The following is a 14,638-nucleotide window of genomic DNA, read 5'->3' as shown; positions in this document are numbered from 1 at the left end:
TCCTGAAGCTGGTTCTTTTTATACTCATCCCATAAGCTAAGCCTCACTTCTCCCCCTGAACATTTTTTGGCCACCATATTGCCTCTGAAAGAAGGAACTGAATCTTATTTATTACTCCAGCATCTAGCAGAGTGCTTCGAACTCTAACATAATTCCTAAGATAGCACCATTTCATCAAACCATATTAGTCTTAAATATATAATAAATGTGTTCCTTGAGTAATTTATAAATAAAATTTTGTATGTTGAATGTGTATTTCAAGTATGTCAGAAAAATATATTTAATAGAATTCTGAAGTAAGTCATTTTTCGAAGTGAGAAATCACTCAGCAATAGATTCTGAAATTTTAAAAAGAATTTTGCACTGTTTTCTTGTTACCCATTTTTTATTATAAAATCCATTGAGAGAGGGTAATTTTAATTTCAGAGTCTTTGACCTTGGCAAAGCCATGGCAGTAGAACAGTTGTTTGCAATAAGTCTGATTGTAGAGAGCTCCAGTCAAGATTAAATACAATCTACACCAGTCATGTTGGGCTCTGGAGATAGATCTGAGCTCTAAAACTTGCTTTGTCACACACTAGCTGAGTTTCATCATCTGTCCTAACAGTACGATCTTCATGTGGTTCCCTATTTAATACACACTGCTAGAGCAGTCCCTGTGTGCCAGGCACTATTTTAGGCACTTCACATGTACGGACTCATTTACATTCTTATAACTCTGAAGTTGGTGATATTATCATCTCCATTTTACAGACAAGGAAACCGAGGCACAGAGATTAAGCAACTTGCCTAAGGTAATTCAACTAAATGTAAAAATTAAATGAGATTTTGCCTTATACATGTTAAGAATCCCAATATCCACATTACACCCCTTCCCCACAAGTACACTGGCTTGTCGAATCATGTAAGGTTACTCAGTTAGGCACCCAGCTACATGCTGAGTATGGGTTGTACCGTATAGTAGCCCAGGGGCCAGCTACTATGAGTGTGTAACAGAGGCACCTAATCTAGACTCAGGAGCCAGGGAAGGTCTCCCCGAGAAACTGATACAGGCATACCTCACTTTATTCCAGATATTGTGGTTTTTACAAATTGAAGGTTTGTAGCAACCCTGGACCAAGCGAATCTATGGGCACCAATTCCCCAATAGCATTTACTCACTTTGTCCGTGTCACATTTTGGACATTCTTACAGTGCTTCAGTTTTTTTCATTATTATTTTATTTGTTATGGTGACCTGTGATCACTAATCTTTTTTCTTTTTTTGATTGGTGATTTTTGATGCTACTTTTGTAATTGTTTTGGGGCACCATGAACCATATCCATACTAGACGGCAAACTTAATCGATAAAGGTTGTTGGGTTCTGACTGCCCCACCAACTGCCCTTTCAAGCCTCCCTATTCTCTCTCTCTCCTCATGCCTCCCTATTCTGAGACACAACAATACTCAAGTTAGACCAATTAACCACCCTACAATGACCTCTAAATGTTTAAGTGAAATAAAGACTTGCATGTTTCTCACTTTAATATTTTACTTATTTATTTCTTAAGTAGGCTCTATGCCCAGTGTGGGGCTCAAATTCACAACCCCGGGGATCAAGAGCTGCAAGCTCTACTGACTGAGCCAGCCAGGTGTCCCACGTTTCTCACTTTAAATCAAAAGCTAGAAATGATTAAGCTTAGTGTCCAAAGCCAAGATAAGCCAAAAGCTAGACCTCTTATACCAGTTAGCCAAGTTGTGAGTGCAAAGGAAAAATTCTTGGAAAAAATTTAAAATGCTACTCTAGTGAATGCAGAAATGCTAAGAAAGGGAAGAGCCTTACTGCTGATACAGAGAAAGTTTTAGTTGTCTGGAGAGAAGATCAAACCAGCTGCAACATTCTCTTAAGCCAAAGCCTAACTGAGAGCCAGGCCCTGAGTCTCTTCAATTAACTCTATGAAGAAGGAAAGACGTAAAGCTGCAGAAAATTATGAAGGTAGCAGAGGCTGGTTCATGAGGCTTAAGGAGAGTAATCTTCCCTAACATCTAAGTGCAGAGCAAAGCAGCAAGTGCTGATAGAGAAACTGCAGCAAGTTATCCAAAGATCCAGCTAAGGTTCCAATGAAGGGGGCCTCACTAAACAACCGATTTCCAATGAGAATGAAGCCTGCCTTCTATGGCTTTCATAGCTAGAGAGGAGAACTCAATGCCTGGCTTCAAAGGACAGGCTGACTCTACCGTTAGGGGCTAATGTGGTGGGTGACTTTAACTTAAAGTCAACGTATATTTACCATTCTGAAAATACTAGGGCCACTAAGAATTGTACTAAATCTACTCTGCCTGTGCTTTACAAACCGAACAGCAAAGCCTGGATGATAGCACTTCTGTTTCTAACAGTTTACTGAATAGTTTAAGCCCACTGTTGAGACCTACTACTCAGGGGGAAAAAAACAAAAAAGATTTATTTCAAAATATTACTGCCGAGGGGCGCCTGGGTGGCTCAGTCAGTTAAGCATCTGCCTTTGGCTCTGGTCATGATCCCAGGGTCCTGGGATTGAGCCCCATATCAGGCTCTCTGCTTAGCGGGGGCCCTGATTCTCTCCCTCTGCTTACTTATGATCTCTCTGTCAGATAAATAAAATCTTCAAAATATTACTGCTCACTGACAATACACCTAGTCACCCAAGAGCTCTGATGGAAATGTACAAGATTAATGTTGTTTTCATGCCTGCGAACACAATATCCATTCTGCAGCCCACAGACCAAGGAGTAACTCTGACTTTTAAAATATTACTTATAAACTACATTCCATAAGACTATAACTGCCATAGAGACTCCTCTGATGGACATGGTCAAAGTAAACTGAAAACCATCTGGAAAGGATTCGCCACTCTAAATGCCATTAAGAATATTCATGATTCATGGGAAGAGAGCAAAATATCAACACTAACAGGAGTTTGGAAGAAGTTGATTTCAGCTTTTGAGGAGGACTTTGAAGGGTCTAGACTTCAGTGGAGGAAGTAACTGCAGATGTAGTAGAAACAGCAAGAGAACTAGAATCTGAAGTGGAGCCTGAAGATGTGACTGAAATGATGTAATCTCTGATAAAATTTTAATGGATGAGGAGTTATTTCTTATGGATGAGCAAAGAAAGTGGTTTCTTGAGATAGAATCTACTCTTGGTGAAGATGCTGTGAAGACTACTGAAATGAGAACACAGGATTTGAAATATCATGTAGATAAAGCAGCAGCATGGGGGGCACCTGGGTGGCTCAGTCAATTAAGCGTCTGCCTTCAGCTCAAGTCACGATCCCAGGGTCCTGGGATAGAGTTATGCATCAGGCTCCTTGCTCAGCGTGCAGCCTGCTTCTCCCTCTGCCTGCCACTCCCTCTGCTTGAGCGCGCTCTCTCTCGCGCGCTCTCTCTCTCTCTCTCTCTCTCTCTGACAAATAAATAAATAAATAAATCTTGAAAAAAAAAAAAAAAGGCAGCATCAGGGTTTGAGAGGCTGACTCCAATTTTGAAAGAAGTTCTACCGTGGGTAAATGCTATCAAACTGCATCACATACTACAGAGAAATTGTGAAAGGAAGAGTCCAACAATGCAGCAAACTTCACTGGTGTCTTATATTAACAAATTGCTACGGCTACTTCCACCTTCAGCAACCACCAGCCTGATCAGCTAGCAGCCATCAACACCAAGGCAAGACCTTCTATCACCAGGATTACATACACTGAAATATATATATATATACAAACACACATATATATATATGATTTTTATTTATTTGTTCGACAGAGAGAGAGCACAAGCAGGAGTGGCAGAGGGAAAAGGAGAAGCATCTCCCCTCTGAGCAGAGAACCCAACACAGGGCTCCATCCTAGGACCCTGGGATCATGACCTGAACTGAAGGCAGATGCTCAACTGACTAAGCCACACAGGTGTCCCCCCACGATATTCTTTAATTAAGGTATGCACATTGTTTTTTTAGACATAATGTTACTGCACACTTAACAGAGTACAGTGTCCTGTAAACATAATTTTTACATACACTAGGAAACAAAAAAAAATTATTTGACTCACTTTATTGTGATATTCGCTTTATTCAGTGGTCTGGAACGGAATCTGCAGTATCTCTAAGGTAAGCCCATAATTAAGGCTGAGAACGAAAGGAAATTAATAGGGATTAGCCAGGCAAAGGCATAATGAGTGAGGAAAATAGAGAATGTTACAGGCTTGTGTGTCAAAGCCCACAAAAGCTAAGCAAATTAAAGAACAGAAATGTAACTCAAGGGGCCAAACGGGCTGAAAAGGCCCATATTATACAAACCCAGTGACTTTATGCAAGAAAGGAGTACTACAGATTACCTGGCAACTGCCAAACGCTCAAGAATGGTACCTGCCATTATTATGTTGTTATAAGCACCATCCCAGTCAATCAGGGTTTTTAGATTCAGTTCCGACTTTAACCCATATTTCAGTCTTCTAGTCCAAGGAAGGCCTAAGTTAGCACAGAGCTCTTAGGACCAAGAAAGACAGATCTCCTCTGGTTTAAAACCAACTGCCTCTTTGGAAGTACAGATAATCTATTCCTTTGTATCCTATAGAAAGCAGATTTACTATTAATTAAAAAGTAAATGCCATTTTGTAATACTCAAGGGGCTGTCTACATTTTGTCTGGAGGAGTCTCTCATACTAAACATTGCTCAAAACAAGCAAGTAGTCCTCAGAAGCGTAAAAAGTGGTTTTATTTACTGCGTGGAGATTTCTGATACGAGATTTGGTCTTTACTCCCAAATGAAGTACTCATACGAGTTCTAGACCAGGAGGCTTTCATGAGGTTTTGTTTGTTTGTTTAAATATTTTATTTTTAAGTAATCTCCATACCCAACATGGGGCTCAAACTCACAATCCCATGATCAAGAGCATAGGCTCTACCAGCTAAGCCAATCAGGCGCCCCTCATGAAACTTTTTTTTTTTTTTTAAAGAATCATTGATTTATTTTTGAGAGAGAGCGTGGGGACATGAGTGGGAGGGGAGGAGCAGAGGAAGAGGGAGAATCCCAAGCAGACCTCCCACTGAGCACAGAGCCCAGTGTGGGGCTCAATCTCAGGAATAACATGGAGGACATTGGGAGATGGAGAAAATAAGTGAGTTGGGGGAAATTGGAGGCAAAGACAAACCATGAGAGACTGTGGACTCTGAGAAACAAACTGAAGGTTTTGGAGGGGAGGGGGAGGTGGGGGGTTGGGTGAGCCTGGTGGTGGGTATTAAGGAGGGCATGTATTGCATGGAGCACTGGGTGTGGTGCATAAACAATGAATTCTGGAACACTAAAAAGAAATAAAATAAAATGAAAAAAATAATCATTTATTTATTTGGGGGGGGGGGCATCAGTAGGAGGGGAGGGGCAGAGGAAGAGGAGAGAGAATCCCAAGCAGACTCCCCACTGAGTACAGAGCCCAGTATGGGGCTCAATCTCAGGACCCTGAGACTACAATGTGAGCCAAAACCAAGAGTCGGGTGCTTAACTGACTGGGCCACCCAGGCACCCCTCATGAGGCTTTTTTTTTTTTTTAAATGTACATTTGAAAGAAAAAAGACCAAAAGAAAAATGTGGAATTGGGGCGCCTGGGTGGCTCAGTGGGTTAAAGCCTCTGCCTTCAGCTCAGGTCATGATCCCAGGGTCCTGGGAGCGAGCCCCACATCGGGCTCTCTGCTCAGCAGGGAGCCTTGTTTCCTCCTCTCTCGCTCTGCCTGCTTCTCTGCCTACTTCTGATCTCTATCTGTCAAATAAATAAATAAGATCTTAAAAAAAAAAGAAAAGAAAAATGTGGAATAATAGTACTAAAAAAATTCTTAAAATCTACAAATGAGAGACTTCATACTACAAGTGGATAAAGACATAAAATGGTTATTTTAAAAAATCACTGTGGATTAAAAAAAAAAAAAATGATTAGGGAATAAGATGTTCTAGACAGCCAAAGTGGCCAAACAGGAGAGAGAGGTTGATCCTTGGAACAACAATTTTTTTTTTTTAAAGGTTTTATTTATTTTTTTGACAGAGATCACAAGTAGGCAGAGAGGCAGGCAGAGAGAGAGAGAGGTGGAGGCAGGCTCCCTGCGGGGCAGAGAGCCCGATGCGGGGCTCAATCCCAGGACCCTGGGATCATGACCTGAACTGATGGCAGAGGCTTAACCCACTGAGCCACCCAGGCGCCCCGGAACAACAATTTTATGTAACTTTTTTTCCCATATAAATCTAAGAAAATACCTAACCCTCCCAGTCTTCTTAAACAAAGTATACTGATAATCATTTAAACTTTTCAGGATAATCTACTATGATCACAGAGGTATGAGGGACTCTTGCACCAAATCTAAATGCTTCCAATATGGCTTTTTTGAATTTTAATGTTTTACATGTTGTAGCTTTTCTTCCTTCCTTTTGATCAAGCTAACACTTTTAGTTAGCTTGTAACAGTGCTGCTTTTTTAAGTTTTAGCTCTTGATTTAAAGAACCAAGCAAGCTGAAACTGTCTAAAAGAGAACAGGATCTACTTGAGGGAAGCCAATAAAATCTGTGATACCTACTTAGGCTGCTGAAACACCTTTTTTGGTTTACTTCCTGGTAGTTGACTTTCAGATACATAAAATACTATTTTAAGTTTTATGATTGAAGAATGAAAAGACAAAAACAAAAACGCATCCACATTAAACAAATGAATTTCATTTCAAGAAATTCTTGAAACTACGCAATTTTTTTTCTCATCTTCACAGGATCTAAAAGTCACTTTAATTAATAACAAATCTCTAAAAAATATAATTAAGAGATCAAAGAAGCAAAAATCATGTTTGAAGAGAGAAGGTCAAGACATGAGGTCACCATGGCTTATCTGACACCCTATCTATGCCAAAAATATATGAACTGTTCCAGCTGAGTCAGAATTTATGCTCTGAATGCATCTAAACAAAGATCACATTCCAGGTCAAACAACTGCTGTTACCAGGTCATGGAAAACAATGCTTTCTGTGGCACTTAAAAAGTGTTAATTGGGGGAAAAAGATCTCAGTAAAAAGCAAGCTACAAAGAAGACATCTGTTTGGGACCCAAGCTTCCTCTGAAAGTTGGAGAGAACTGTATGTATTCACGTTTAGTTTAATATACAGACAGAAAGAAAAATAATTTTTAAAAAATACAGAGAGAAAGATACAGAAACAATTGTATGTATATGCATATACATGGTTTAGCATACATACATAAATTACTTAGCTCTGTCCACTGAGAGGGCCTAGAAATAATGACACGCCCAGCAATGAGCACCCAAATCTTGGTTTCTATAAATCACTGTCCAGGAGGAGGAACCACGGCTCCTTGGGAGAAATGGCTGATTCTAGGGTTGGGCCAGGGAAAATATAAGATGTCTCTGGGGCATCTTATGGTACTAGAAAGTAAAGAAATGCTGAAAAAGAAAAAAAAAAAGGATGGAGACATGTCAAAGGGACACAGGAGCCAAAAAGAAAAAACTCCCAAAGGTCAAAGAAGAAAAAAAAAAGAAAAAAAAAAAAAAAAAAAAAAAGTAACCCAGGATCAAAATTATAACTAATAATACAAAATAGATACACTGATATTGGTAAATGGTTGAATAAAAAAATGAATGGGAGAAGAGACAATTCTTCCTTCCAAAATTCCAAATAATAAATGTGGATACTCTTAAGTGGTACTTAAGCCCTCCATCCACTTTGAGGGTGGGCTAGACTTAGGTGATTCACTTCCAAAATAGTAACCTCACATATTAACATGGTAAACACTACCTTAACCAAGTGATCAAGATCAACATTATCAGTGATATCATGCTGAAGTCATATATCCCCTGATACAAAATGACAGTATTCTGTGGCATTCTTTCCAAAAACACATAACTCTTGTCTAATAATGAAAAAAATATCAGATAAACTCAAAAGGAGGGACATAACAACTGCACAAGGAATGGGACCTAAGCACCGTACTCTGTGGATAAAGTTGTTTCCCATGAGAGTATGGGTTAACAGCTCTGATGCTGCTATACATGTATACTGGAATTGAACAATTAAGTAAATGGATGGTGGAAGCCAGATTTCTACTGTTGATGTGTAAATTCACAGATTAGCCAGGGAAGAAGGCTAGAAGAGTCTATGTGGTAATGGACTAGAACTGGAGATATCAGTATTAACTCATGTTTAACTTAACATAATTATACAGATGATTACACCCAGAAGTATTTACAGACAGGTCTATACATAAGCGTTAGTATAAAACTAACTCTTCGCTCGGTTAGCTGAGAGGGCTTAAAAGAAAGCAGCAGTGAGGGTGCTTGGGTGGCTGAATCGGTTAAGCATCTGCCTTCAGCTCAGGTCAGGATCCCAGAGTCCCAGGATTGGAGTCCCAGGATCAAGTCCTGCATTGGGCTTCCAGCTCAGCAGGAATTCTGCTTCTCCCTCTGCCCTTCACCCAGCATGTGGTCTCTCCCACTCCTCTCTCTCTCTCAAATAAATAAATAAAATCTTAAAAAAAGAAAAAAGAAAAGAAAGAAAGCAGCAATGAGAATACTTAGTATCCAAATCTTGGGTTTCTTATACCGTTCTCCAATAAAAGGAAGCACAGATCCTTGGAGAAATAGCTGATTTTAGCACCATGACAAGAAATACACGAGATGAGTCTGGAGCATCTTGTAGTGCCAGAAAGTAAGGGATTGTTAGAAAATAATTATATTAAACACACACACACACACACACACACACACACACACACTGATGTCGGTATGTTAAAGGGGCACAGGAACCAACTTAAAGAGCTCCCAATGGACAAAGCTGGAACAATCTGAGCAATAAAATAAATATTGGAATATAACTCAAAGCATAAAATAGATATCCTTCATTCCATACTGATATAAGTAGACACTTGACTAAATTAACACACAAGGAAAGAGACAAATTTCCATGCAGAAGAATTCCAAGTAAGTTATGTAGATACTCTACCCCAAAGAATAGGGAGCATAACTCTTCATTCCTTAAATGTAGGCAGCACAGTTACTTTTTTTCCAAAGAGGACAGTATGGAATGGGGGGGGGGGAATTAACTTTATAAAGGAGAAACCTGACAATACTTCAGCCAAGTGATCAAAGTCAGTATCAACAGTCATAAATCATGTCGATAGTATGCATCCTCAATATGAGATGATGAAAATGGTACCTTCTTTCTGCCATCATCCTCCCTAAAAACCATAATCCCAGTGTAATCATGAGAAAAATATCTGATAAATTCCAATAGTGGGGCACCCTAAAATATACTTGACCAATACTCCTAAAAACTTCCATAGAAAGTTTTTTAAATTAAAAAAATAATAATAACAGGGCGGCCTGTGTGGCTCAGTGGGTTAAAGCCTCTGCCTTCGGCTCAGGTCATGATCCCAGAGTCCTGGGATCCAGCCCAGCATCGGGCTCTCTGCTTAGGGGGAGCCTGCTTCCCCCGCTCCTCTCTGCCTGCCTCTCTGCCTACTTGTGATCTCTGTCTCTGTCAAATAAATAAATAAAATCTTTAAAAATAATAATAATAATAACAACAGAGGCATCTGGGTGGCTTAGCTGGTTAAGCATCCCGCTCTTGATTTCTGCTCAGCTCTTGATCTCAGGGTCACGAGATCCAGCCCTGTGGCAGGCCCCAGCAGGCTCCAAGGGAGCCTGCTCAGGATTCTTTCTCTGCCCCCACCACTCTGATGTGAGCTTACACATTTGCCCTCTTTTTCTCTCAAATAAATAAATAAACAAATAATGATGGCAAGGGGCAGGGGCGCACACCTGGCTAGCTCAGTCGGTAGAGCATGTAATCTTCATCTCATGGTTGTGAGTTTGAGCCTCATGTTGGGCATGGAGCCTATTTAAAAAATAAAATAAAATCTTTTTTTTTTAAGATTTTATTTATTTATTTGACAGAGAAAGAACACAAGTAGGCAGAGAGAGAGGGGAAGCAGGCTCCCCGCTGAGCAGAGAGCCCGATGTGGGCCCCAATTTTAGGACCCTGAGACCATGACTTGAACCGAAGTCAGAGGCTCAACCCACTGAGCCACCCAGGTGCCCCCCAAAAATAAAATAAAATCTTAAAAAATAAATAATAACAACAACAACAAAGGCAGGAGTGGGGAAGCCAAATCTACCTTCCCTCCCAGTTGACACAAAGGTACCATTTTTCCAGTTTTCTTAGTTGAAGACTTCCCAAATTAGTCTGTTGAGATACGGCTCATATCCAAAGACACAGTAACACAGTCAGCTTTATTTTATATACTTACTGTCTTTATCACTTTATCACACAGAGAAGACTATGACAGTTTTGACCAATTTTGTTCAACAAATATTTTTTGACTACCTTTTTTGTTCCAAGCATTGTTTGAGCATTGAGGTAATCTCAAAGGTAGAAGAAAAAAAAAATCTGTGCTCTGCTTTCTTTTTCTGTGAGGAAATCAGACAATACACAACCAAACAATAAATGACCCATCAGATAGTGATAAATGCTATGAAATGAATAAAAAAGTAAAGTGAGGCACAAAGTGCCCAAGAAAGCTATTTTAATTGGAAGCATAGAAAATGCCTCTTTAAGGAGATTAGATATGAGTTGAGACCTGAGCAGAGCTGGTATACAAAGAGAACAGCAAATGTAAAGGTCAAAAAGAATAAGTTTAACATGCCCAAGGTATCTCATGTAAACAGGGCAACCACCCAGATAGGAATGAGATAAAGTGAAACATAAAAGTCATTTAAGGATCTCAAACCACTCCAACATTGCTCACCAGGAATCCATCAATGGTAATTAGATCAAGATCTCAATTTTATGCTACCCCACAATCTCCCCCAAAGTCACAGCTGTCCATTAAATAATGTATTTTGAACCGCCCCATCTTCCCTCTAAAAACTACCATGCCTCTCATTCCTATTTTCTCTTGGCTCTGCTAGAAGTATTAAGAAAAAAGGGAGGGGGAGTATTCTACCAAGAAAGAAAGTGCTCCTGAATTCTCCATAACAGATCTCATTACTTCATATAGTACAACCACAGGTTAAAAGCAAAGACCCTGGAGACAGACTAACTTGGGTTCAAATTCAGATTCTATTAGTTGCAATGATCATGAATAAGTGGCATAACCTTTTGAAGACTCAGTTTCCTCATCTGTAAAAAGCTGTGAGGATTAAGAGATAAAATGTGTCACCCAGTGACTATTCAATAAATGTTAGCTACTGCTAATAAAAGAATCTGAGTATTTATTTTGTTCAAGGACCAGAGCTGGGCCAGAGGGATTATAGAAAATACAATTTGCTACAGCAAATTGTTTGAGAGATAAAACTGTCAAACTCCCTTAGGTCAGGAGCTTTGTCTTTTTCTGGTTCACTGGTGTATTCCCAGAATCTGGAACAGTGTTTAACACACAGTGGGCATCAATCTCAGCATGTGTTGAAGGAATGAATGAGACTCCAATAAGTCAAAGGAGCATAAGAAAGCCTGGCTTTACTTCAAAACAAATAAAAGTTTTCATTCCACATCAAGATTTTAAACAATATCCTAAGGCCTTGTTAAAGATGTTTTTATTATTTCTAATTGCCTCCCCAAAATCTAGAACAGTGTTCATAATATTAAGGTACTCAAATTTATTGCAGTTGAAAAACTGCTGCAGGATGCCTGGGTGGCTCAGTCGGTCAAGTGTCTGCCTTTGGCTCAGTCACCATCTCAGGGTCTTGGGATCAAGCCCCACATAAGACTATCTGCTGCACAGCAAGGAGCCTGTTTCTCCCTCTCCTGCTGTCCCTACCCTTGGCTCACGCTCTCTCTTTCTCTCTGAAATAAATAATAAAATCTTTTTTTTTTAATTAAAAAAAAAATAAAAGAAAAAGTTCTGCTGCTAAAATTGAGTTGTCAGTTGTAGGCTATACTATTGTTCATAATTCAAAGCTGATGATCAAAACATTGAAAGTAATAAAGTATAAGGCATACTGATTGTTATGGAATACTTCGCTTGCAAGTGCTCCAGTGAACAGACTTAGAAAACTTGTGTAAAATTTTTTCCTCACAGTTGACCAACTAAGTTTAATTTATGCTGGCAAAATAAATTGATTTCACCTCTATGTCATTAAATTTTATAAAAACAATATTACAGTCTGTCCAGTCCCTTAAGAAAAGCCCAAATCTTTTAGACTTCTTAAAAGTTTCAAAAGACTGTTAGCTTAATATATCGGCTCTTTAGGTCAAAGAAGGACTTTTCAGGGTGATGAAAATGGAGAAAGAAGTTCACCTCTCTAAAAATGAGTTTTCAATTACTATAATTATGCATAAAATAAGACAGGCAGCATTTCTGGGCCAAGATTTGATGCCTTCGTTCCCTGTGAGAATTAGAGCCAAGCATAAATTTGGGGCAAGTTCTGCAAAAACCACTTTACCCTCTATTGATGCTGAATGAAAAACTCATTGTTAGGATTCATCAACAGAATATATTTTCTAACACACAGTAGCCACTCTGGCAACATCGCTTTCACCATTTTCTATCCCAGAAACAAAACAGGATGCATTTAAATTCCTGCCTCACAGTTACCACGATTGAAGGGTAGCTATCTCAACAGCCTAAGAGTGGTAAGAGCTTAAAAGTAAAAATCTAGTATACCGAACCGTAAAGTACCAAGGCCTGCGCAAGTTAACCTACACTGGTGGCTATTGTATAGGTCCGCCAAACCTTCAGAGCTGGAAAGATACCTGAACTCTACTGACACCTTTTGAGAAAGAAAGCCAGGCGTGAGGGCGGAGCGGTATGATCGGAATTATTAAAACCGCAGCAAGCCGGCAGGGACACAGGTGCGCGGGCAGGCCCCGGTACCGCAGTCCTTGTCACGCTTCGAGACGACCGGGCCCGTCACAAGCACGACAGCCCTCCTAGGTTCTTATTCACTCATTCATTCATTTGACAATTACGCGAGAGCACCGCAGCAGGGCCGGCTCCCAGGGCCCCCGCCCCAGCCCCAGAACACCCACAGCCGCCCGGCGCGGCCCTGCGCCGCCAGCATTTCCCCGACGCTGCCGCCCGCACCCCGCCGCGGCGCGCTAGGGTCACCCGGATCCCGGCCTCGGCCGCACACGAGCGCCCACGCCCCCCGCCCTCCTAGCCGCGCGTCCCCCGGCCTCCGCCCCGCTTAGCCGCCTCAGACTCGCCGGGTTCGTGCGGCGAGGGAGGGGCGCGTCCACGGAGGCCCCCCGCCCGGGGTTCAAGGCCCACCCGCGCGCGCGACGCCTGGACCCGAGGGCCTCGGTGGGTGGGTCGGGCCCACCGGCCACTCACCTCCGCCGGGTCAGAACCGAGGGGCCTGCTCTAAGCCGTTTGAAACCGCTTGGGCCGCCGCACACCCCGCAGTGTCCTCGTTGTTTATTGGTTCTCGACGGACCGCCCATCGCCCGTTTATTGGTCCATTTGAAAGGACTGTGGGCACGCGCCGCCTGCGGCTTTAAAGGGGCCGCGCGCAGCCGTGCTTCCTTCCGACCCGGAGCTGCCTGCTCTGTTGGGGACAGGGTCGCTGGAGCAGAAGCCGCCGACTACACTCCCCGCCCCCTCTCTCCCAAAGAAGGGCGAAAGATGTGTAGAGCTGTGCATCTTCGGCCACCAGCATGTTTCTTTTATTTAATTTTGGCTATTCAAGCTACTGTCAACACTTGGCAAAATTTTAAAAAGTCGTTTCATTCACCAAATATTGATTGTGCAGCTAAGTGCGTGAGGGAAATGAGAGGCAGCTGGGATATCGTGGAAGGAGCAGTGAATGGAGCCAGGATGCTGGATTCTGGTCTTGGACCCCTTCTAAGTGCAGTCTTCTCAGTAGATCATTTGTAGCTTAGTTTCCACAAAACAGCGTAACAATGTTTCTCTTACAAGCTTAATGTGAGGGTTTAATATAACTAATTTAATGCTGAGGAAAAGCCTTAATATTCCTGTTATTTATAGAAACGATAGGCTTGCTTAATATGATTTCTAAGTCTTGTTTAGCTCTAAAAATAAAATCTTTTTTAAAAGGGGCGGGGAGGGACGCCTGGGTGGCTCAGTGGGTTGGGCCGCTGCCTTTGGCTCAGGTCATGATCCCGGGGTCCTGGGATCGAGTCCCGCGTCGGGCTTCTTGCTCGGCGGGGAGCCTGCCTCTCTCTCCGCCTCTGCCTGCCTCTCTGTCTGTTTGTGTGCTTTCTTTCTCTTTCTGACAAATAAATAAAATCTTTTTAAAAAAAGGGGGGGTGGGGGAGGGGCTGTTGTGTGGCGCCTGGCTGACTCAGTCAACAGAGTTTACACCTCTTGATCTCAGGGTTGTATGTTCCAGCCCCACCTTGGGTGTAGTGATTATTTAAAAATAAAATCTTAAAAAAGAAAAGCCTTGTTTAGCTCTAAATTCTATGTTTCTATGAATAAGATCATGTCCTTACTTTCAAGGAATGTACAAACTACAGTGGTCAGAGGAAAACATACAGTCTAATCTGTACATTCTAATTTTCAAAGTAGAATGAGAATTAGGTAAAAGAAAAACTAGACGCTTAGCAAACAAAGAAATTTGCTAAGGGAAGATATGTGAAAGGGATAGAATTGTAATCTGGGATTTCAACCATATATAATTACCA

Source organism: Enhydra lutris, unplaced genomic scaffold, assembly GCF_002288905.1.
Source record: "Enhydra lutris kenyoni isolate GAN:26980312 unplaced genomic scaffold, ASM228890v2 scaffoldscaffold22, whole genome shotgun sequence".
Lineage (NCBI taxonomy): Eukaryota > Metazoa > Chordata > Mammalia > Carnivora > Mustelidae > Enhydra > Enhydra lutris.
The sequence above is the reverse complement of the archived record's forward strand: the minus strand, read 5'-3'. Positions refer to the sequence as shown.